Genomic DNA, 25,750 nt, shown 5'->3' on the forward strand with positions numbered 1-25,750 from the left:
GTAGGTGTTTTAAAAGATAAAAAATCAAATAATATGTAGTATATTGAAAAAGGTGATGAAAAATAAAAATATAACCCTTTTTACCTATATTTTTTTAGGCTTCTATTACGATAGGGTTGTATTAGTATACCACTTTCGAATACATCCAATTATTTTTTAAATGTTCAATCAACCGACCGTTAACCTTTTTATAAACATTCAATTAACTTACCGTTAACCATTTTTTAAAAAGTTCAATTAACCGATGCTAACCTTTTTTTTAAAAACGGCCAACTAACCGATGTTAACCATTTTTTAAAAAGTTCAATTAACCGATGCTAACCTTTTTTTTTTAAAAACGGCCAACTAACCGATTACTAACTATTTTTTAAAAAGTTTAATTAACCGACCATTAACCTTTTTTTAAACGCCGGTTTGTTTATTGACATTTGTAGTTGAGTACCATCAAGAGAGGATTGTATCATGGTTCCGGAAATATGTTGTAAATCAAATTTGAGTCTATTTTGCCCAAAAAAAAAAAAATATATGCTACAGTAGTGCTACAGTACTGCGACAGTATAAAAGTAGAAATGATGACGTGGCGGGGCGTGATTGGTGGGTGTTTGTCCATAATTAGTATATAGTATAATATAGTATAATTAACGAACTTCGTGACAAAATTTATTGTTTGAGAGAAAAATGCATGAAAGTAATTTGCAAATCTAAATGTCTCTACATGTGGTCGAGAACTCCCTACCGTACGTTTAATTAATATGAATATTCTTATTTTAGTAGAAGGTTAGTAGATGTATCTTATGTATATAGACATCTACATCTACTAGCCATTTGTTTGTGCCCATTTAACCTTACATGCATGAAAACTACATATTACGTATATTATAGTAGTATTTAATTAGTATATATATAAATCGTATGAGTAATTTTAATTCTTTAGTTACATACGTCTGATGTAATCACCATTCAACCAATATTAATTAAAGAAACGAAATAATGGTAAAGAATTCAGAATTACAAAAATAATAATAATAATAAAAAAAAAAAAATTGGTGTGTTTTGGCATTTGGCAACCATGTTTTTGAGGTTTTTTTTTTCTTTTCTGGATTTAATTAGCCACTAAATATGGTTCGACCTTTTTATGAGATTTCTAGAAATTTTGTGGGAAAGTAGTATGATTGTGATAAATTGTGGAAAAGTTGTAATGGTAAGTTTTGTGAGGATATAACTGTAAGTGATGTGGTAATGTAATAAAAGTTTAATTAGTAGATGGTCAATCGCGTGTTCTCACAAATTTAACGTTTATTTAGAAAAAGAAAAACAAAAAAAATTAGGATCAAATTGAAAATTAGAAGTTAATGGGAGAAAATTATATTAAATAGTCGAGGTTAAAAAATTATAAATAAAAAGGTAACGGGTTGAAATTGAAAAAACTAAACAAACTAAAAAATTTAAAAAAATTTGGCTTGAGAAAAAAAAAGACAAAAAAAAAATCTAAACTTGCAGTTGTTATTTATGCATAACTAGTCCGGACCGGCCCGCGCGATGCGGCGGGGGCTTTAGGGCTACGTATTCATATTTAACGTAGCGTTGTGTATTTACAGAGGGAAACACGGCCCATGTGTTAAGCGCCGTTTTAGATGTCGTTGTGTTAAGCGTTTTTTAAAAAATATCCGTTTCGAACGTAGTTATTTTTGTTTTGTTCAATAAATTTTTCCGAGTGTAGCGGTGCTGTCGAAAAAATTTAACTTGCGGCGAGCAGAAAGATACGGGCTGTCGTTGTTTAGCGTTTTTTAAAAAGTGTCCGTTTTGAACGTTGTTAGTTTCATTTTGTTCATAAATTTATTTCGAGTCTGACGCTGCCGTCGAAAAAATTTAACTCGTGGCGAGCGGGAAGATACGGGTTGTCGTTGTGTTTAGCATTTTTTTTTTAAATTGTCCGTTTCGCGTATAGTTAGTCCCGTTGGATTCGTAAGATTTTTCGTAATTGAACGGTGGTCTCGGAAAAATTTAATTTGCACTGAGCGAGAAGATAAGGTCCGTTATAAATTCGGGTGGATTTAGTTTCTTTTATTTTAATAAAGTTAGATATTTACACTTTTAATCCCTGAGAAAGTGTAAACTTGAAGGGTCTTTGTGTAAATGTAGGCGAAATTGAGGGACCGTTTGTATTGTGAAACAAAAGTCAAAACTACAATCCAATATAACTAAAACAACAAAAATACCACCACATTTAGTATATACGGGTTAATAATTAATATTAAATACATTTTTTTTGGCAAAAATAATAATATGTATATATAATAGAATTGAGGTTCCGTTGAAGCAACAATGAGCAGATCATAGCGATCTGTAGTGGGAGTACCTGGTCACAGACGACTAAAATTTAATGACACTCACTCTGTTCGTTCTAAACACACCGAACGACAACATTTAATACCGGGTGAAACAAATAAAAAGGTAACGGGTTGAAATTGAAAAAACTAAACAAACTAAAAAATTTAAAAAAATTTGGCTTGAGAAAAGAAAAAACAAAAAAAAAAAAATAAAAAAAAAATTAATCTAAACTTGCAGTTGTTATTTATGCATAATATTAAATATTTTTTTTTTGGCAAAAATAATAATATGTATATATAATAGAATTGAGGTTCCGGTGAAGCAATAATTAACAGATCATAGTGATCTGTAGTGGGAGTACCTGGTCACAGACGACTAAAATTTAATGCCACTCACTATGTTCGTTCTAAACATACCGAACGACAACATTTGATACCGGGTGAAACTATAGGGATTATAGTTTAAATGACAAACAAACAAAACCACCAAATCTAAGCCTAAACCATACATATAAATTCGACCCCGTATCCAACCCCGCATCTTCACTCCTCAGAAACCGCCAATCAAAATCATTCACTGGGCAATCCAAGAACACCTAACCCGAGACCTATTTACCGAAGTCAACACAGTCAACAACGCCGGCAACAACATCAAGCCCACTAAAGACCCGACGACGGGAAAAATAGAAATATAAACCAAACAAGCCGCAACAGAACATTACCAAATGAAGAATCAAACCATATAGGAACCAGTCATCTCTGCCAAGTTTTCTAAGGATAATTACAAACTCCCGGACCCAAGCAGTCAGCAAACAGCGCCAACATCCTCCAACAGTCACCAGTAGGGATGAGATCGGTACCGAACCACACCGTACCGAAAGATACCGAGATTCTACATTTTAGGAACCGAAAAACGTACTAAATTATAAAAGCGGTACCGGTTCGGTTTCAGTTCGGTACCGGTTTTTTCGGTATTTTATCTTTTAGTACCGATTTTTCAAATTGACATGTTCCACCGTACAGAATTTTTCAAATCGATGGGTTGCTTGGTACATAATTAACAATTAATTGGTTTAGTATTATTGGTTCGACTTTTTAAAGTATAAAATTGTTGCAAGTTATTGCAAATGCTTTGTGAACATCAACAGCATCGAGATTCATATTCGTAAAACCAACGCCTACTGTAAATATTGTTAATATTATCTAATTGTTGCAAGTTCCTCGTAGTCGTAGAGTATACTGGATATTGTAAAACAAACACCTACAGTGTTGAATGAACCTCATGAAATATATATGGTAAAACAAACGCATACAAGTCAATAAACGTATACATTGTTTTTTCGCTATTCCCGTACCGAACCGGTACCGAAACCAAATTTTTACAAAATCAAGAACTGAAACCAAAACCGAAACCGAATCCCTATTAGTACCTATTTTCGGTACCCGTACGGTACCGTTCAGTTTCGGTTTTTCAGGATTTTTGCTAATCCTTAGTCACCAGCAACAACCGGCAACTGCCAGCGACGATCACAACTACCAGCGCCACATTAGGCCACCAGCGACCACCAGCGGCGGTCAACGACGTCATCAACAACTAAAATCGCCCTCAGTCATTAACACACACTTGTAGCCACCAGGCTACCATCAATGTCAACAGGCAATGGCGGCCAGCCTCTGTTTGCCGTCACTCGCGACCACCAAGAAACCTGCAGCAACTACTAGCAACCATTAAAGGCCGCCAGCAGCCATCGACCGCCTTTAGGGGCCGCAGGTAGCGATCCGGCCACCAGAATCTTCCAGGTTTCAACAATAAACATGAATAATCATAAACCCGCCAAAAAAACACCTAACCCCACCACAAAACCCAAATTTGACCAAAGTACCTTTAAAGTTCCGATGGAACTCGCCGCGTACAACTACCAAAGAAGAATAAATGCACTGCGATAAAACCCTCAAGTGAGATCAGCCGCACACCCCGTCAACCCTAACGAACCGAAACCAAAACCAACCCCCAAACTCAAACGGATCCCAGATCCCGAGCAACTAGGGCACGAAATCGTTACGTGGTTGCCATTAGAGTGACCAAATAATACATCGGGTCGGTCAACGCCGGAGAAACAAGGGCGTTAGTAGTTGAACCTTATTACGACGAAAAGCAAGTAAATTCGAACCACCGGCGAGATGTCGGTGGTCGAAAAAGGCAACACCAAGAGGTCTACAAACTGTCTGAAGGTGAAGAGGGAAGAGGTGGATGACGGCGGTTTAGATTGAGTAACCTTGTAAGTAGTCTTTGGAGGAAAATTAATGGAAGTGTAAAGAAGAAAAAGATAAAACAAAGTAGAGACTGCTCATCAAAAAAAAAAAAAGAGCCGGAGAAATTTAGATCTACTCACTGGAGAAACTTAGATCTGAGAAAAAGAGGTGTACTGTATTCAATAGAGAGAGAAACTTCCGTGGGGCTTTTGACGAGCACATCAATTAAATATTAAATACATAGTCACTTAAAACAAGCATTTATCAACATACTAATTGGCGTATTTGGTTCTGCTTCATTATTGGCTCAAAGTGGCGGCGGTTACTCTTGAAACTGAATTACTTACCCGACCCGATCCATTAACTGTCTCGCCTTATATTTTTTCCCCCCGCATTCACTCACCAAATTTTTCCCCCAAATTCACTCACCGCATCAGTCACCGCTGTAGTGACCCGAACTTTTCCGAACCTTTCTATGATTATATGTTTAATGAAAACTATATTTACATGATTAAATATTTCCAACATGTTAAGCAATCAAACTTGTTAAGACTTGGTTAATTGAAACGGAAATTTTGTAAACGTCTGATTACCCTGTTTTACCAATGATTCACGAACGCTATAAGTTGTAGATGACATGATGATACATAAATGAATAAATATATATGTTTAACATGATATAATAATCATCAAGTATCTCATTAAAAATAGTAACAATAAGTTATATACTTAAAAAGGAGACTATTGACGTATGAAACTCGAAACGATACATATAACGATTATCGTTATAACCACGTCTTACTAAATATATATGAAGCATATTAATACATTATTATATTATATATAACATGATAATATGATAATTAAATATATCATTAAGTGTATTAACAATGAACTACATAAGTAAAAACAAGACTACTAACTTAAGGATTTCGAAACGAGACATATATGTAACGATTATCGTGGTAACGACATTTAAATGTATATATCATATTAAGATATATTAATATATCATAATATCATGATAATATAATAATTTAAAATCTCATTTGATATTATAAACTTTGGGTTAACAACATTTAACAAGATCGTTAACCTAAAGGTCTCAAAACAACACTTACATGTAACGACTAACGATGACTTAACGACTCAGTTAAATGTATATACATGTAGTGTTTTAATATGTATTCATACACTTTTGAAAGACTTCAAGACACTTATCAAAATACTTCTACTTAACAAAAATGCTTACAATTACATTCTCGTTCAGTTTCATCAACAATTCTACTCGTATGCACCCGTATTCGTACTCGTACAATACACAGCTTTTAGATGTATGTACTATTGGTATATACACTCCAATGATCAGCTCTTAGCAGCCCATGTGAGTCACCTAACACATGTGGGAACCATCATTTGGCAACTAGCATGAAATATCTCATAAAATTACAAAAATATGAGTAATCATTCATGACTTATTTACATGAAAACAAAATTACATATCCTTTATATCTAATCCATACACCAACGACCAAAAACACCTAAAAACACTTTCATTCTTCAATTTTCTTCATCTAATTGATCTCTCTCAAGTTCTATCTTCAAGTTCTAAGTGTTCTTCATAAATTCCAAAAGTTCTAGTTTCATAAAATCAAGAATATTTTCAAGTTTGCTAGCTCACTTCCAATCTTGTAAGGTGATCATCCAACCTCAAGAAATCTTTGTTTCTTACAGTAGGTTATCATTCTAATACAAGGTAATAATCATATTCAAACTTTGGTACAATTTCTATAACTATAACAATCTTATTTCAAGTGATGATCTTACTTGAACTTGTTTTCGTGTCATGATTCTGCTTCAAGAACTTCGAGCCATCCAAGGATCTGTTGAAGCTAGATCCATTTTTCTCTTTTCCAGTAGGTTTATACAAGGAACTTAAGGTAGTAATGATGTTCATAACATCATTCGATTCATACATATAAAGCTATCTTATTCGAAGGTTTAAACTTGTAATCACTAGAACATAGTTTAGTTAATTCTAAACTTGTTCGCAAATAAAAGTTAATCCTTCTAACTTGACTTTTAAAATCAACTAAACACATGTTCTATATCTATATGATATGCTAACTTAATGATTTAAAACCTGGAAACACGAAAAACACCGTAAAACTGGATTTACGCCGTCGTAGTAACACCGCGGGCTGTTTTGGGTTAGTTAATTAAAAACTATGATAAACTTTGATTTAAAAGTTGTTATTCTTGGAAAATGATTTTGATTATGAACATGAAACTATATCCAAAAATTATGGTTAAGCTCAAAGTGGAAGTATGTTTTCTAAAATGGTCATCTAGACGTCGTTCTTTCGACTGAAATGACTACCTTTACAAAAACGACTTGTAACTTATTTTTACGACTATAAACCTATACTTTTACTGTTTAGATTCATAAAATAGAGTTCAATATGAAACCATAGAAATTTGATTCACTCAAAACGGATTTAAAATGAAGAAGTTATGGGTAAAACAAGATTGGATAATTTTTCTCATTTTAGCTACGTGAAAATTGGTAACAAATCTATTCCAACCATAACTTAATCAACTTGTTGTAACGACCCGGAAATTTCCGACCAAATTTAAACCTTAATCTTTATATGTCTCCGACACGATAAGCAAAATCTGTAATGTTGAGTCTAGAAAGGTTGAAATCTATATTCGGATAATCAGTTACCCTTTGACCAAGCCTGACGGTTCACGAACATTTCTGTGTATATACGATATATACTTATTAATTGAGATTATTATATTTATTGGCGAGAGTAAAAGATAATATAATTTTATAAATATCTGAACCCACTTGTATCAAGTTATTAACGAGTCGTTTTAATAAAAATAAGGGTTTTAACGTTGTCTAAAAAAAATATATATATTTCTAGAAACTTTTTGACAAATTTCAAATAATAATGGTTCGTGATTTTAATTAAATATAAATACATAAATAAATTGCAATGTGTATTAAAATGTGTTTAAAGAAAGTATATTATACTTTACAAAGTAATATAAATATATAAATTTATAAATATAAGAGATATTTGTATAATTTATGATATAAATAAACTTGAATATTTTGTTAGCTGGATCCATTTTAATGAAATTTGTTTTGTACTGATCCCTAAATCTAATATACAAAGAATCTGTGTACATATATATAATCCAAATCTTGTCATTTTCGTTCTATTTTTTTTCTTGAGTTCCTGCTCCTGATTTGTACTTTGTCGATCACACTCTCTATAAGTCCAACGAATTAATTTACATTAGGGAGAAAAATCCTTCACTACTTCGCAACTAACATCAATCATAATAGCTCGCAATAATTTTTTTTTTAACAAAGCACCATGAACACCTCTGTACGTGTTCATATTTATCAACAGTCCAAAAATCTAATCTTTTTAAAAAAGTAAAATTGCAGCAAGGATCAAAGTTAGGTCGTGAAACTATCTGCAGGATTTCGAATTCCAATTCCTTGTATCGATTTCGAATTTTGCAAGTCAAGGTTTATTTTCAAAAAGTCAAAGGTTGTGTTCTTAGCGAAATTCAAACTTGTTTTGAGATTTCTTGTTAAATTAACGACTGACAAGGTTTATATAGGTGATTTGAAAAACAATTCGTATTATAATCTTCTTCCAAAACGTTATAAAAATGCAAAACATATTTTTTTTTCCTCTTGTGACTTGCGACAGCAGCAGCTGAGCTGCAGTTTTTTTTTATTTTTTTTTTGTGTTTTAAAAACCCAGTAATCGTTTGTATATATATTAAAGTCCTAAAATTAATTCCGTAACTTGTTGATAGTTTGTTGAAACATTTGAGTGACTTTGAATTACGTTAGAAGAAGGAGGAGTAAGGACACATAAAAAGCGTTTATATATATATATACGAGTTAGGTATAATAACAGAAATTAGGAAGTGGAGGAGTGGTTAAGGCGTGTTTTGTATAGACAAGGGGTCACAGGTTCAAGCCCGGGCAGGGGCTTTCTCTATCTTTTTGCTGGATTCTTTTAAAGGTAGTAACTTAGTTATTATTATTATTATTATTATTATTATTATTATTATTATTATTATTATTATTATTATTATTATTATTATTATTATTATTATTATTATTATTATTATTATTATTATTATTGTGATTATGATAATTTGTATTATAATTATGAATGATATCATATTTATACCTATAAGTATTATAAGCATTATTATTAGTATTAATAAAAGTATCACTATTAATATCATTATTAATTTTATTATTTTTGGTATTAATATCATTATTACGACTATGATTACTATTATTCTTATAAACATGAAAATAATAAAATTTATTATTATTTTCCTTAATATTAAGAATTAAGTATCATTATAAAAAGTTAATATTTTTTTATGATTATTATTGTCAAATTATTCATTTTATCAAAAACCACTTTTAATCATGTAAATATTTTGCACATAAAAATATACTTATTATGTATACTATAATTATATTAAAATATCACATAACTATATATATATATATATATATATATATATATATATATATATATATATATATATATATATCAAATTTATTAATATTATAAATACTTACAAATAACAAACTATCAATTTTCAATTATAACATTCAACAAGTATGTATATATAAATAAAACTATATAAATAATAACTACTTTAAATATAAACACAAACTAAATATATAATATATAAATCAAAATATAATAAATTGTTCGATTACGATTGTGTGTATTAATAAATATTCAAATAATATAGGTTCGTGAATCCGAGGCCAACCCTAAACTTGATCAATGATGTTATATGTATTTTTACTACAAAATACAGTATGGTGAGTATATAGTCCCTTTTAAACTTTAAATATTTTTGGGCTGAGAATACATGCGCTGTTTTTATAAATGATTTACGTTATGGACACAAGTGATTAAAAATGATATTCTGCGGATTGATGTGCTAGGTAATTTAGTTATATGTTATAATAGCATGTAAGCGCGAATCCTAAAGATAGATCTATCGGGTTTAACACCCCCATCCAGTAGGCTGCACTAGACATAAGAACTAGTGGGCGGATGTTTAGTACTTCGAGGATTATTTATACACTTGCGAGTGTACATATCCATCTTTGCGAAGATGACTTATTATATTATTGTTAAGGTTGGTTACTGAGGCCTCAACATAAGCAGAATGATTTTATACACTTGCGAGTGTATTATATTTTTTATATATGAAATCTTGTGGTCCATAGTTATAACTCTGCTAGCATCAAACCTATATATCTCACCAACTTTATGTTGACATTTTAAAGCATGTTATTCTCAGGTACGAATTAAGTCTTCCGCTGTGCTTTAACTCATACTAAGGACATTACTTGGAGTCGATCATCGCAATGGGACCAGATATTGATGATTTCGTCCAGGGGGACTTGGACGGGGTTTGACAGAATGGTATCAGAGTGGTGGTCTTAGCGAACCAGGCCTTGCATTAGTGTGTCTGACTAGTAGTTGTTAGGATACATTAGTGAGTCTGGACTTTGACCTTGTCTACATGTCAAAAAGTTTTGCTTATCATTTCTATTAGGAAACATCTGCTTATCATCCTTAGAAAATTACCTGCTTATCCTCCTTAAAGTCTAGACACGTTTTACTGCATTTAGTGCATCGATAGTGTATAGACAAAATTCATATCTTAGCGTATCTGATAATTCCTATCTTAGCGCATCTGTAGATTTGCCTGACATATGCCGTAAATTCCTTCGTAGTCTACGAAATCTTTAGGATTATATAGATACTTTATACAGTTAGAATATCGCCTGACATCAGAAAATCATTTCACATCAAGAATCCTTTCCATTCACCAAATTGCTCTTTTGGCAATGAACCTGAAGCACTTACCGGCGAACCTGTTCGAGAAACCATTTACCCTCTCATTTTTAGAGTATCTCGTCACGATTGTATATTATCCTATATTTGAATCTTACTCACCCGCTCGTTTCAATCGTCAATCATCTCGACATAATATAAGAAGTTAACGAACTACGCGCTCGTGTGACGACTTTGGAGAACCTGGTGCGAAGGTTACGAACACCAGCAGCAGCACCAGCAGCATAATCAGTACTACCATCATCAACGTCGACAGTACCCTTATCATCCCTAAAACATAACCGCGCCGTAACTCTCAACATTACAATCTGTACCTCGAATATCAACATTACACGCCTCAATATCACCATCTGTACTTCGAGTATGAACTTTGTTCTACACATCGATCTACATCGATTACCTTCGCTTTACGTAACATTCTACCTCATATATCTTCGTTCGACATGGTGATTATGAAATCTCTAATGTTTTAGAGATCATGTAATCCAGTATTAACGATGAAAAAAATGAGTTTAATATCTTATTGACTCATTAAATCCAAGATTACATCCGATGAAAACATATATGCAAGTATATTTTCATAAAGATTGTAATTAAAAAAAAATTCTCTCGTACAAACTGTTAATGATGAAAATATTTTAACGGATGGGTAGTACCCGAGGAATATTTGGATTTCACATTAATAAGTTACACTGTACATTTTTTTTCGAATCTGATTCAACGGTAATTTGCTATCCTACTTGCAATCACCGATATACGTATTCGTTCATTCCAGATTAATCATTTCCATTTAAATTTCATATTTGGATTTTACCTACCCGAATCCAACAAGTGGCATAAAGAAGAAATATTGGACAAATTAAAAATTGTTAGAAACACACGAATTAACTAATTAAAAATCTGTTAAGGATTCCACGCTAACTGTTCCGGCTAACTGTTCCCAGCTAACTGATTAACATTTAATTTATCGCAATTTACATTGTCGCAATTTTATTTATTGTCATTTAATTTCTGTACTTTACATACCGTCGGGACACATGTACAACAATACGTCGGATTAATTCTGAGACAACACGTTGTATAATGGGTCATGATATATATCTATTTAATTTACGCACTTTAAATAACGGGACACGTATACAAGGTTTCGACCTATCATATTGACCCATCTATATATATATTTCAGAACGACCATAGACACTCTATAGTTGGTTATACAGGGTTGAGGTGGATTCCAAAATATATATATACTTTGAGTTGTGATCAATACTGAGACCGGTGCACGGGTCACGATACGTATTATTTAATTCGAATATTATATATTAAATTATATATGAATCATTGAACTATTGAACTATTGGACTATCGGACTATTGGAATGCTAATTTTGGACAATTAAAATGAATTAAAATATTGATTATAACATATGAGACTAAACAATTCTTCAAGATTGCCACTTGATTTCATTCTAAACCTCATTTGTACCTCGACAATTACAATTCGCATTCAAACCTTTCATGATTCTTGAAAACACCTCGATCGAGAAGTTGAACCAACCGCACATCATCTATGGAAGAAAAGATTCTTGCATATAGTTATGCACCTGAAAACTCTCGGAATCTGAGTCAACGCTTAACACTTAGCAGTGTTAATTCCTTTAGTGTTATTATTACCCAAAATAACTTTGCAATTCCTTTTCAAATTAGCCAAATTTTGTCACAGCTCCAACAAGTTAATTTCGATTTTTCGTTCAAAACAACCTTGTTATTACCTCAGAATATATACGTGTTTATTTATTGTTACCAGAGAACCTTTTATAATTCACCATACTACCATCAGCGTTTAATCATCTAAAAACACAATACTCCTAAAATCACCTCGGTATGATAACCGATGACCCGGATCTGTTAACTTTGAAAATGCTGACGAAGCAGCATGTTGTAGATGGTCTTAATGGTCAAAAGTTGATGATAAAGAAGGAAGTGTTAGAAACACTCGATAGCAAATTTGGTAATGAAAAACGGATTGAGCTAACCGTGAAGGAAACAAAGAACAAATACAAGAACTGAATCTGCTTTCAAAGAATCCAAATGATTCAGTGCTTGCTGAAATCATTAGTAAGAACCCTACTCCTTATTCTAAATCTTTCCAGATGATATTCATCACCATCATCTTATCTTAGATACTATAAGATATTTTCGTATCTTCCGTCATACATATTCTCCATATTTCTGGAGATATTTTCATAACTATTCTTATCTGGGATCATTTATCTCTCCGTAACATCTGCGTTACAACATAAAAGAAACTGTGTTAGTTTCCAAATTCTAAAACCTTCGAGATTAAAATAGGAATGTTCTGAAGCAGTGGTGGGAACTGATACATGAATTAGTATAATATAATGAAACTTGATCAACTTCATTATATTACAGTAAGTCATGTTGAGTTTCTAATGGAATGTGATGAATTACAGTACCATCATCATGTGCCATGTTACACGGCTCTTACATTCTATCCAATCTTCAAACATATTAAGAACATATCATCTTGATAGTTCTATATTTTCCAGGATATTATGGTAATTTGACAAATCAAAAATCGTGCCATTACCATTTCTTTCTAAGAGCACTAGCTATGTTCATTCCAAATTTCATACCGACGAATTCCGGACCATTACAAGAGATGCTTAATCGCAAGAAGAGGAAACGAACGAATGAAGCTCCAAAATAGAAATTGAAGTATAAATCGCAGCAAATAGAAGAGAGTATTAACCATAGATGACAAAGATTATAGAAGACAAAAGCAGGGACATCGAAGTATAAGGAAAAATATAAAACTCAACAACCACTCAGAAATTACAAACCGTGTATATCAATACGTATTGCAACGTAAAGACACGGGAGAATTAAAAACATTATAATTCCAAGGAAATGATAGAAGTAAATAGATTCTTCTGGCGGAAGATGAAAGATAAGAATAAAAGATATGAAAGTTAAAAGTATAACAAAAATCAGAACAGGATGAAGCATTTTGAAGAATATCTTAAGGTATGAATTGGAGGAGGAAGGATAGAAGATGTGAGTTATGGAAATAAGGAAGTGAAGAAGGTGGATTTATAGTGAAATATCCGACAGAGAAATCGAAACAGATTGGTGCATTAAAGATCATAATTTCCTTATTCGCCGAAGAATCAGATCTTTTAGATTTTCAAGATTTTCTTTTAAATCCCTTAAATTACGGAAATTCACTGTGACTACGTCAAAAGTTAAATCTCTATCTCAATCTCTTGTGACAGCTTCATTCGTACGCTTCACATAATCGAATTGTTTTACCACTAATACTAAATGGTGATAAAACTCTAGTTATCAATTCATATTCGTCATAAAAACATTTTATTGTTAGTCATGATGATCTCGATCAAATTTCGGGGACGAAATTTTTTTTAACGGGTGGGTACTGTAACGACCCGGAAATTTCCGACCAAATTTAAACCTTAATCTTTATATGTCTCCGACACGATAAGCAAAATCTGTAATGTTGAGTCTAGAAAGGTTGAAATCTATATTCGGATAATCAGTTACCCTTTGACCAAGCCTGACGGTTCACGAACATTTCTGTGTATATACGATATATACTTATTAATTGAGATTATTATATTTATTGGCGAGAGTAAAAGATAATATAATTTTATAAATATCTGAACCCACTTGTATCAAGTTATTAACGAGTCGTTTTAATAAAAATAAGGGTTTTAACGTTGTCTAAAAAAAAATATATATATTTCTAGAAACTTTTTGACAAATTTCAAATAATAATGGTTCGTGATTTTAATTAAATATAAATACATAAATAAATTGCAATGTGTATTAAAATGTGTTTAAAGAAAGTATATTATACTTTACAAAGTAATATAAATATATAAATATAAGAGATATTTGTATAATTTATGATATAAATAAACTTGAATATTTTGTTAGCTGGATCCATTTTAATGAAATTTGTTTTGTACTGATCCCTAAATCTAATATACAAAGAATCTGTGTACATATATATAATCCAAATCTTGTCATTTTCGTTCTATTTTTTTTCTTGAGTTCCTGCTCCTGATTTGTACTTTGTCGATCACACTCTCTATAAGTCCAACGAATTAATTTACATTAGGGAGAAAAATCCTTCACTACTTCGCAACTAACATCAATCATAATAGCTCGTAATAATTTTTTTTTTTAACAAAGCACCATGAACACCTCTGTACGTGTTCATATTTATCAACAGTCCAAAAATCTAATCTTTTTAAAAAAGTAAAATTGCAGCAAGGATCAAAGTTAGGTCGTGAAACTATCTGCAGGATTTTGAATTCCAATTCCTTGTATCGATTTCGAATTTTGCAAGTCAAGGTTTATTTTCAAAAAGTCAAAGGTTGTGTTCTTAGCGAAATTCAAACTTGTTTTGAGATTTCTTGTTAAATTAACGACTGACAAGGTTTATATAGGTGATTTGAAAAACAATTCGTATTATAATCTTCTTCCAAAACGTTATAAAAATGCAAAACATATTTTTTTTTTCCTCTTGTGACTTGCGACAGCAGCAGCTGAGCTGCAGTTTTTTTTTTTTTTTTTTTTTTTTTGTGTTTTAAAAACCCAGTAATCGTTTGTATATATATTAAAGTCCTAAAATTAATTCCGTAACTTGTTGATAGTTTGTTGAAACATTTGAGTGACTTTGAATTACGTTAGAAGAAGGAGGAGTAAGGACACATAAAAAGCGTTTATATATATATATACGAGTTAGGTATAATAACAGAAAGTAGGAAGTGGAGGAGTGGTTAAGGCGTGTTTTGTATAGACAAGGGGTCACAGGTTCAAGCCCGGGCAGGGGCTTTCTCTATCTTTTTGCTGGATTCTTTTAAAGGTAGTAACTTAGTTATTATTTTTATTATTATTATTATTATTATTATTATTATTATTATTATTATTATTATTATTATTATTATTATTATTATTATTATTATTATTATTATTGTGATTATGATAATTTGTATTATAATTATGAATGATATCATATTTATACCTATAAGTATTATAAGCATTATTATTAGTATTAATAAAAGTATCACTATTAATATCATTATTAATTTTATTATTTTTGGTATTAATATCATTATTACGACTATGATTACTATTATTCTTATAAACATGAAAATAATAAAATTTATTATTATTTTCCTTAATATTAAGAATTAAGTATCATTATAAAAAGTTAATATTTTTTTTGATTATTATTGTCAAATTATTCATTTTATCAAAAACCACTTTTAATCATATAAATATTTTGCACATAAAAATATACTTATTATGTATACTATAATTATATTAAAATATCACATAACTATATATATATATATATATATATATATATATATATATATATATATATATATATATATATCAAATTTATTAATATTATAAATACTTACAAATAACAAACTATCAATTTTCAATTATAACATTCAACAAGTATGTATATATAAATAAAACTATATAAATAATAACTACTTTAAATATAAACACAAACTAAATATATAATATATAAATCAAAATATAATAAATTGTTCGATTACGATTGTGTGTATTAATAAATATTCAAATAATATAGGTTCGTGAATCCGAGGCCAACCCTAAACTTGATCAATGATGTTATATGTATTTTTACTACAAAATACAGTATGGTGAGTATATAGTCCCTTTTAAACTTTAAATATTTTTGGGCTGAGAATACATGCGCTGTTTTTATAAATGATTTACGTTATGGACACAAGTGATTAAAAATGATATTCTGCGGATTGATGTGCTAGGTAATTTAGTTATATGTTATAATAGCATGTAAGTGCGAATCCTAAAGATAGATCTATCGGGTTTAACACCCCCATCCAGTAGGCTGCACTAGACATAAGAACTAGTGGGCGGATGTTTAGTACTTCGAGGATTATTTATACACTTGCGAGTGTACATATCCATCTTTGCGAAGATGACTTATTATATTATTGTTAAGGTTGGTTACTGAGGCCTCAACATAAGCAGAATGATTTTATACACTTGCGAGTGTATTATATTTTTTATATATGAAATCTTGTGGTCCATAGTTATAACTCTGCTAGCATCAAACCTATATATCTCACCAACTTTATGTTGACATTTTAAAGCATGTTATTCTCAGGTACGAATTAAGTCTTCCGCTGTGCTTTAACTCATACTAAGGACATTACTTGGAGTCGATCATCGCAATGGGACCAGATATTGATGATTTCGTCCAGGGGGACTTGGACGGGGTTTGACACTTGTATTGTATATTATGTAATCTTGAGATACCATAGACACGTATACAATGTTTCGACCTATCATGTCGACACATCTATATATATTTCGGAACAACCATAGACACTCTATATGTGAATGTTGGAGTTAGCTATACAGGGTTGAGGTTGATTCCAAAATATATATAGTTTGAGTTGTGATCAATACTGAGATACGTATACACTGGGTCGTGGATTGATTCAAGATAATATTTATTGATTTATTTCTGTACATCTAACTGTGGACAACTAGTTGTAGGTTACTAACGAGGACAGCTGACTTAATAAACTTAAAATATCAAAATATATTAAAAGTGTTGTAAATATATTTTGAACATACTTTGATATATATGTATATATTGTTATAGGTTCGTGAATCAACCAGTGGCCAAGTCTTACTTTCCGACGAAGTAAAAATCTGTGAAAGTGAGTTATAGTCCCACTTTTAAAATCTAATATTTTTGGGATGAGAATACATGCAGGTTTTATAAATGATTTACAAAATAGACACAAGTACGTGAAACTACATTCTATGGTTGAATTATCGAAATCGAATATGCCCCTTTTTATTAAGTCTGGTAATCTAAGAATTAGGGAACAGACACCCTAATTGACGCGAATCCTAAAGATAGATCTATTGGGCCTAACAAACCCCATCCAAAGTACCGGATGCTTTAGTACTTCTAAATTTATATCATATCCGAAGGGTGTCCCGGAATGATGGGGATATTCTTATATATGCATCTTGTTAATGTCGGTTACCAGGTGTTCACCATATGAATGATTTTTATCTCTATGTATGGGATGTATATTGAAATATGAAATCTTGTGGTCTATTGTTACGATTTGATATATATAGGTTAAACCTATAACTCACCAACATTTTTGTTGACGTTTAAAGCATGTTTATTCTCAGGTGAATATTAAGAGCTTCCGCTGTTGCATACTAAAATAAGGACAAGATTTGGAGTCCATGTTTGCATGATATTATTTGAAAACTTCATTCAAGAAACTTATGTCGATGTAATATATTTCTATTGTAAACCATTATGTAGTGGTCGTGTGTAAACAGTATATTTTAGATTATCATTATTTGATAATCTACGTAATGCTTTTGAAACCTTTATTGATAAAATAAAGGTTATGGTTGTTTTAAAAATGAATGCAGTCTTTGAAAAACGTCTCATATAGAGGTCAAAACCTCGCAACGAAATCAATAAACTTAAAACATCAAAATATATTAAAAGTGTTGTAAATATATTTTGAACATACTTTGATATATATGTATATATTGTTATAGGTTCGTGAATCAACCAGTGGCCAAGTCTTACTTCCCGACGAAGTAAAAATCTGTGAAAGTGAGTTATAGTCCCACTTTTAAAATCTAATATTTTTAGGATGAGAATACATGCAGGTTTTATAAATGATTTACAAAATAGACACAAGTACGTGAAACTACATTCTATGGTTGAATTATCGAAATCGAATATGCCCCTTTTTATTAAGTCTGGTAATCTAAGAATTATTGAACAGACACCCTAATTGACGCGAATCCTAAAGATAGATCTATTGGGCCTAACAAACCCCATCCAAAGTACCGGATGCTTTAGTACTTCGAAATTTATATCATATCCGAAGGGTGTCCCGAAATGATGGGGATATTCTTATATATGCATCTTGTTAATGTCGGTTACCAGGTGTTCACCATATGAATGATTTTTATCTCTATGTATGGGATGTATATTGAAATATGAAATCTTGTGGTCTATTGTTACGATTTGATATATATAGGTTAAACCTATAACTCACCAACATTTTTGTTGACGTTTAAAGCATGTTTATTCTCAGGTGAATATTAAGAGCTTCCGCTGTTGCATACTAAAATAAGGACAAGATTTGGAGTCCATGTTTGTATGATATTATGTGAAAACTGCATTCAAGAAACATATGTCGATGTAATATATTTCTATTGTAAACCATTATGTAATGGCCGTGTGTAAACAGTATATTTTAGATTATCATTATTTGATAATCTACGTAATGCTTTTGAAACCTTTATTGATAAAATAAAGGTTATGGTTGTTTTAAAAATGAATGCAGTCTTTGAAAAACGTCTCATATAGAGGTCAAAACCTCGCAACGGAATCAATTAATATGGAACGTTTATAATCAATATGAACGGGACATTTCAGTTGGTATCCGAGCGTTGGTCTTAGAGAACCAGAATTTTGCATTAGTGTGTCTTATCGAGTTTGTTAGGATGCATTAGTGAGTCTGGACTTCGACAGTGTTTACTTGAAAAATGATTGCTTAAGAAATTTTGTTGGAAACTATATATTTTTAACATGTGAATATTATGTGATATATTAATCTCTTAACGTGTTTGATATTATGTGATAGATGTCTACCTCTAGAACAAGTCTCATTGACTCACCTAATAATAATGAAGAGTCAAATGTAAATTGGAATGATTCGTGGACTGATTCACAAGTTCCCGAAGAGGAACCGGAAGAAGAGTCGGAACCGAAAGAAGAATCGGAACCGGAAGAAGAATCGGAACCGGAAGAAGAAATAGAACCAGTGGGGGAAATAATAAAACGGTTAAGTAGAAGAAAATCCTCAACCAACCGACCAAAGTTAATTATGGTCAATGGTGTTTCCGCCAAGGAAGCAAAGTATTGGGAGGATTACCAATTCTCCGATGAATCGGATCCTGACAAGGATTCCGATGATGTTATAGAAATTACCCCAACACAATTTAATAAGGCAAAAGAGAACAATAAGGGAAAGGGCATAAAAATAGAGAAATTTGATTCCAAACCCGATGAACTTTATATGTATCGTCAACACCCGTATTTCTTAAGTTGTGACAATAACCCGGGAACCTCTAAACCACCAGGTTTTTCTAAACCAATGTGGAAAACGACGGCTCGTATTAGGGGAACATCATATATCCCTAGAAACTTGGCAAAACGAACCAAAATCGAAGAAGAAGAAACGAGCGAGTCGGAATAAGATAGTTGTATTCGTGTGGTGTAATATATGTAATATAGTGTGCTTATGCTTTATGATATATGTAAAAATTGCTTGTATTAATAAGTATTTTTTTTTATGAATCTAACTCTTGTCTATTTTACAGTATAAAAACACAAAATGGATAGACAACCCAATATTTTAAGAGACCTACCCGGAGACATGATTGATGAAATCTTGTCTAGAGTCGGTCAGAATTCCTCGGCACAACTATTTAAGGCGAGATCAGTTTGTAAGACATTTGAAGAACGTTCCAAGAATGCCTTGATTTATAAAAGGCTTTCGTTCAAAAGATGGGGCATATCACATTGGGAAATCCATAAGTTACGATGTGTTTACTTTGACGCATATATTGCGGGGAACCCAAATGCTATTTTACGCAACGGGTTAAGAAATTATTTTGACTCAATATATCCGAATATAGGACTTCGTGATTTAGAAAAAGCGGCTAACATGCAACATAAAGAAGCATGTTATGCTTACGGGTTAGTAATGTTCGCTTCTCACCAAAGTGAGAACAAGAACATTGGGCTACAACTATTAAACAAAACGTTCCCACAAGTGACGGAGTCGGTAATTGGGGTAAGAAATGAGGTTTTTAGATTGTTACGGGACTGTCGGACATTACGTAACCCTCGTCCCTTTGACGACGTTAAAACACGCTGTCTTATCAACGGCCATAACGGTTATGTTCCACAAGACCAAGGATGGGAAGTAGTCCTAGTAAAACCAGAATGCATGACTTGTTTCTGGACGTATGAATTACGTGTCTTTATTGCCTTTGCTGAACGACTTGTGTACTAGCTAGAATTATCTTCACAACCATCTTGTATCAAATTTATTGTGTGCTATATTTCATGCTATATGTAAAATAAGCGGTAATGTAAGTTTGTAAAATATTGTGTAAAAGTTTGAACGCGAAATATTATTATAATCAGTTTTTCATATAGAATTGTAGTAGTTGAATTGTATATTAGCTACTAAGTATGAACTTAACGGGTAGGTACTACCCGAATTTAAATTTATAAAACGCTAATATGAAGAAAAAGCTTTTATAAATGAGTTCATTTTATGCTACGAGATACTATTGACTACTCTTAATATTCTGTATGATTAACTTGTTTCATTTGACTATTTTGAAGGAAATGGCACCAACTACTCGACACACCTTGAATATGAGCGAAGAGGAATTTCGTGCCTTTCTTGCCTCAAACATAGCCGCAGTACAGGCTGTGCTACATACCAACAATAACCTTGGATCTAGCAGTACAGGAAATCGTGTAGGATGCACCTACAAAGAATTCACTGCCTGCAAACCTTTGGAATTTGATGGAACCGAAGGACCGATCGGATTGAAACGGTGGACCGAGAAGGTCGAATCGGTGTTTGCCATAAGTAAGTGTACTGAAGAGGACAAAGTGAAGTACGCTACGCATACCTTCACAGGTTCCGCGTTAACATGGTGGAATACCTATCTAGAGCAAGTGGGACAAGATGATGCTTATGCACTACCATTGTCAGCATTCAAGCACTTGATGAACGAGAAGTACCGTCCCAGAACCGAGGTCAATAAGCTCAAGACAGAACTTAGAGGGTTACGAACCCAAGGATTTGATATTACCACGTACGAAAGACGATTCACAGAATTGTGCCTATTGTGTCCGGGAGCGTTCGAGGATGAGGAAGAGAAGATCGACGCGTTTGTGAAAGGATTACCGTCAAGAATCCAAGAAGATATAAGTTCACACGAGCCCGCCTCCATACAACAGGCATGTAGAATGGCTCACAAACTAGTGAACCAGATTGAGGAAAGAATTAAAGAACAGACGGCTGAAGAGGCCAATGTGAAGCAAGTCAAAAGAAAGTGGGAGGAAAACGGTGATAAGAATCACCAATACAACAACAACAACAATTACAATAATAATCGCAACAATTATCCCAACAATCGCAATATCAATCGCAACTACAACAAATGGCCCAACAACAACAACAACAACAACAACAACAACAACAGCAACTACAACAATCATCCCAACAACAATAACAACCGCAACAACAACAACAATCAGAAGCAGCTATGCCAAAGGTGTGAAAAGTATCACTCGGGGTTCTGCACCAAATTTTGCAACAAGTGTAAAAGAAATGGTCATAGCGCGGCGAAGTGTGAGGTCTACGGACCAGGGGTTAACAGAACGAAAGGAACAAATGGTGTCGGAATGAGTAATGGCGGAGCAAGTAGTGTCGGAGCAAGTTATGCCAATGTAGTTTGTTATAAATGTGGAAAACCGGGCCACATTATTAGAAATTGCCCGAACCAGGAGAACACGAATGGACAAGGCCACGGAAGAGTTTTCAATATTAATGCGGCAGAGGCACAGGAAGACCCGGAGCTTGTTACGGGTACGTTTCTTATTGACAATAAATCTGCTTACGTTTTATTTGATTCGGGTGCGGATAGAAGCTATATGAGTAGAGATTTTTGTGCTAAATTAAGTTGTCCATTGACGCCTTTGGATAGTAAATTTTTACTCGAATTAGCAAATGGTAAATTAATTTCAGCAGATAATATATGTCGGAATCGAGAAATTAAACTGGTTAGCGAAACATTTAAGATTGATTTGATACCAGTAGAGTTAGGGAGTTTTGATGTAATAGTTGGCATGGACTGGCTGAAAAAGGTGAAAGCAGAGATCGTATGTTATAAAAATGCAATTCGCATTGTACGAGAAGAAGGAGAACCCTTAATGGTGTACGGAGAAAAGGGCAACACGAAGCTACATCTTATTAGTAAGTTGAAGGCGCAAAAACTAATAAGAAAAGGTTGCTATGCTATTCTAGCACATGTCGAGAAAGTACAAACTGAAGAAAAGAGCATCAATGATGTTCCCGTCGCAAAAGAATTTCACGATGTATTTCCGAAAGAATTACCGGGATTACCCCCACATCGATCCGTTGAATTTCAAATAGATCTTGTACCAGGAGCTGCACCAATAGCTCATGCTCCTTACAGACTCGCACCCAGCGAGATGAAAGAACTGCAAAGCCAATTACAAGAACTTTTAGAGCGTGGTTTCATTAGACCAAGCACATCACCGTGGGGAGCTCCTGTTTTGTTTGTCAAGAAGAAGGATGGTACATTCAGGTTGTGTATCGACTACCGAGAGTTGAACAAACTTACCATCAAGAACCGCTACCCACTACCGAGAATCGACGACTTATTTGATCAACTACAAGGCTCTTCTGTTTATTCAAAGATTGACTTACGTTCCGGGTATCATCAAATGCGGGTGAAAGAAGATGATATTCCAAAGACTGCTTTCAGAACACGTTACGGTCATTAAGAGTTTATGGTCATGCCGTTTGGTTTAACTAATGCACCAGCTGTGTTCATGGACCTTATGAATCGAGTGTGTGGACCATACCTTGACAAGTTTGTCATTGTTTTCATTGATGACATACTTATTTACTCAAAGAATGACCAAGAACACGGTGAACATTTGAGAAAGGTGTTAGAAGTATTGAGGAAAGAAGAATTGTACGCTAAGTTTTCAAAGTGTGCATTTTGGTTGGAAGAAGTTCAATTCCTCGGTCACATAGTGAACAAAGAAGGTATTAAGGTGGATCCGGCAAAGATAGAAACTGTTGAAAAGTGGGAAACCCCGAAAACTCCGAAACACATACGCCAGTTTTTAGGACTAGCTGGTTACTACAGAAGGTTCATCCAAGACTTTTCCAGAATAGCAAAACCCTTGACTGCATTAATGCATAAAGGGAAGAAATTTGAATGGAAGGATGAACAAGAGAAAGCGTTTCATTTATTGAAGAAAAAGCTAACTACGGTACCTATATTGTCATTGCCTGAAGGGAATGATGATTTTGTGATTTATTGTGACGCATCAAAGCAAGGTCTCGGTTGTGTATTAATACAATGAACGAAGGTGATTGCTTATGCGTCTAGATAATTGAAGATTCATGAACAAAATTATACGATGCATGATTTGGAATTAGGCGCGGTTGTTTTTGCATTAAAGACTTGGAGGCACTACTTATATGGGGTCAAAAGTATTATATATACCGACCACAAAAGTCTTCAACACATATTTAATCAGAAACAACTGAATATGAGGCAGCGTATGTGGATTGAATTGTTGAATGATTACGACTTTGAGATTCGTTACCACCCGGGGAAGGCAAATGTGGTAGCCGACGCCTTGAGCAGAAAGGACAGAGAACCCATTCGAGTAAAATCTATGAATATAATGATTCACACTAACCTTACTACTCAAATAAAGGAGGCGCAACAAGGAGTTTTAAAAGAGGGAAATTTAAAGGATGAAATACCCAAAGGATCGGAGAAGCATCTTAATATTCGGGAAGACGGAACCCGGTATAGGGCTGAAAGAATTTGGGTACCAAAATTTGGAGATATGAGAGAAATGGTACTTAGAGAAGCTCATAAAACCAGATACTCAATACATCCTGGAACAGGGAAGATGTACAAGGATCTTAAGAAACATTTTTGTTGGCCAGGTATGAAAGCCGATATTGCTAAATATGTAGGAGAATGTTTGACGTGTTCTAAGGTCAAAGCTGAACATCAGAAACCATCAGGTCTACTACAACAACCTGAAATCCCGGAATGGAAATGGGAAAACATTACCATGGATTTCATTACTAAATTGCCAAGGACTGCAAGTGGTTATGATACTATTTGGGTAATAGTTGATCGTCTCACCAAGTCAGCACACTTCCTGTCAATAAGAGAAGATGACAATATGGAGAAGTTAGCACGACTGTATTTGAAGGAAGTCATCTCCAGACATGGAATACCAATCTCTATTATCTCTGATAGGGATGGCAGATTTATTTCAAGATTCTGGCAGACATTACAGCAAGCATTGGGAACTCGTCTAGACATGAGTACTGCCTATCATCCACAAACTGATAGGCAGAGCGAAAGGACGATACAAATGCTTGAAGGCATGCTACGAACTTGTGTTATTGATTTCGGAAACAGTTAGGATCGACATCTACCGTTAGCAGAATTTTCCTACAACAACAGCTACCATTCAAGCATTGAGATGGCACCGTTTGAAGCACTTTATGGTAGAAAGTGCAGGTCTCCGATTTGTTGGAGTGAAGTGGGGGATAGACAGATTACGGGTCCGGAGATAATATAAGAAACTACCGAGAAAATCATCCAAATTCAACAAAGATTTAAAACCGCCCAGAGTCGACAAAAGAGCTACGCGGACAGTAAAAGAAAAGTTATAGAGTTTGAATTGGAGAAATGGTCATGCTTAAGGTTTCACCTTGGAAAGGCGTTGTTCGATTTGGTAAACGGGGGAAACTAAATCCAAGGTACATTGGACCATTCAAGATTATAGATCGTGTCGGACAAGTAGCTTACCAACTGGAGCTACCTCAACAACTCGCGGCTGTACATAACACTTTCCACGTCTCAAATTTGAAGAAATGTTTTGCTAAAGAAGATCTCACTATTCCGTTGGACGAATTCCAAATCAATGAAAAACTTCAATTCATTGAAGAACCCGTCGAAATAATGGATCGTGAGGTTAAGAGACTTAAACAAAACAAGATACCGATTGTTAAGGTTTGATGGAATGCTCGTAGAGGACCCGAGTTCACCTGGGAGCGTGAAGATCAGATGAAGAAGAAATACCCGCACTTATTTCCAGAAGATGAGCCAACACCTCCAATCGCTTAAAATTTCGGGACGAAATTTATTTAACGGGTAGGTACTGTAGTGACCCGAACTTTTTCGAACCTTTCTATGATTATATGTTTAATGAAAACTATATTTACATGGTTAAATGTTTCCAACA

Source organism: Rutidosis leptorrhynchoides, chromosome 1 (assembly GCF_046630445.1).
Source record: "Rutidosis leptorrhynchoides isolate AG116_Rl617_1_P2 chromosome 1, CSIRO_AGI_Rlap_v1, whole genome shotgun sequence".
NCBI classification, from domain to species: Eukaryota; Viridiplantae; Streptophyta; class Magnoliopsida; order Asterales; family Asteraceae; genus Rutidosis; species Rutidosis leptorrhynchoides.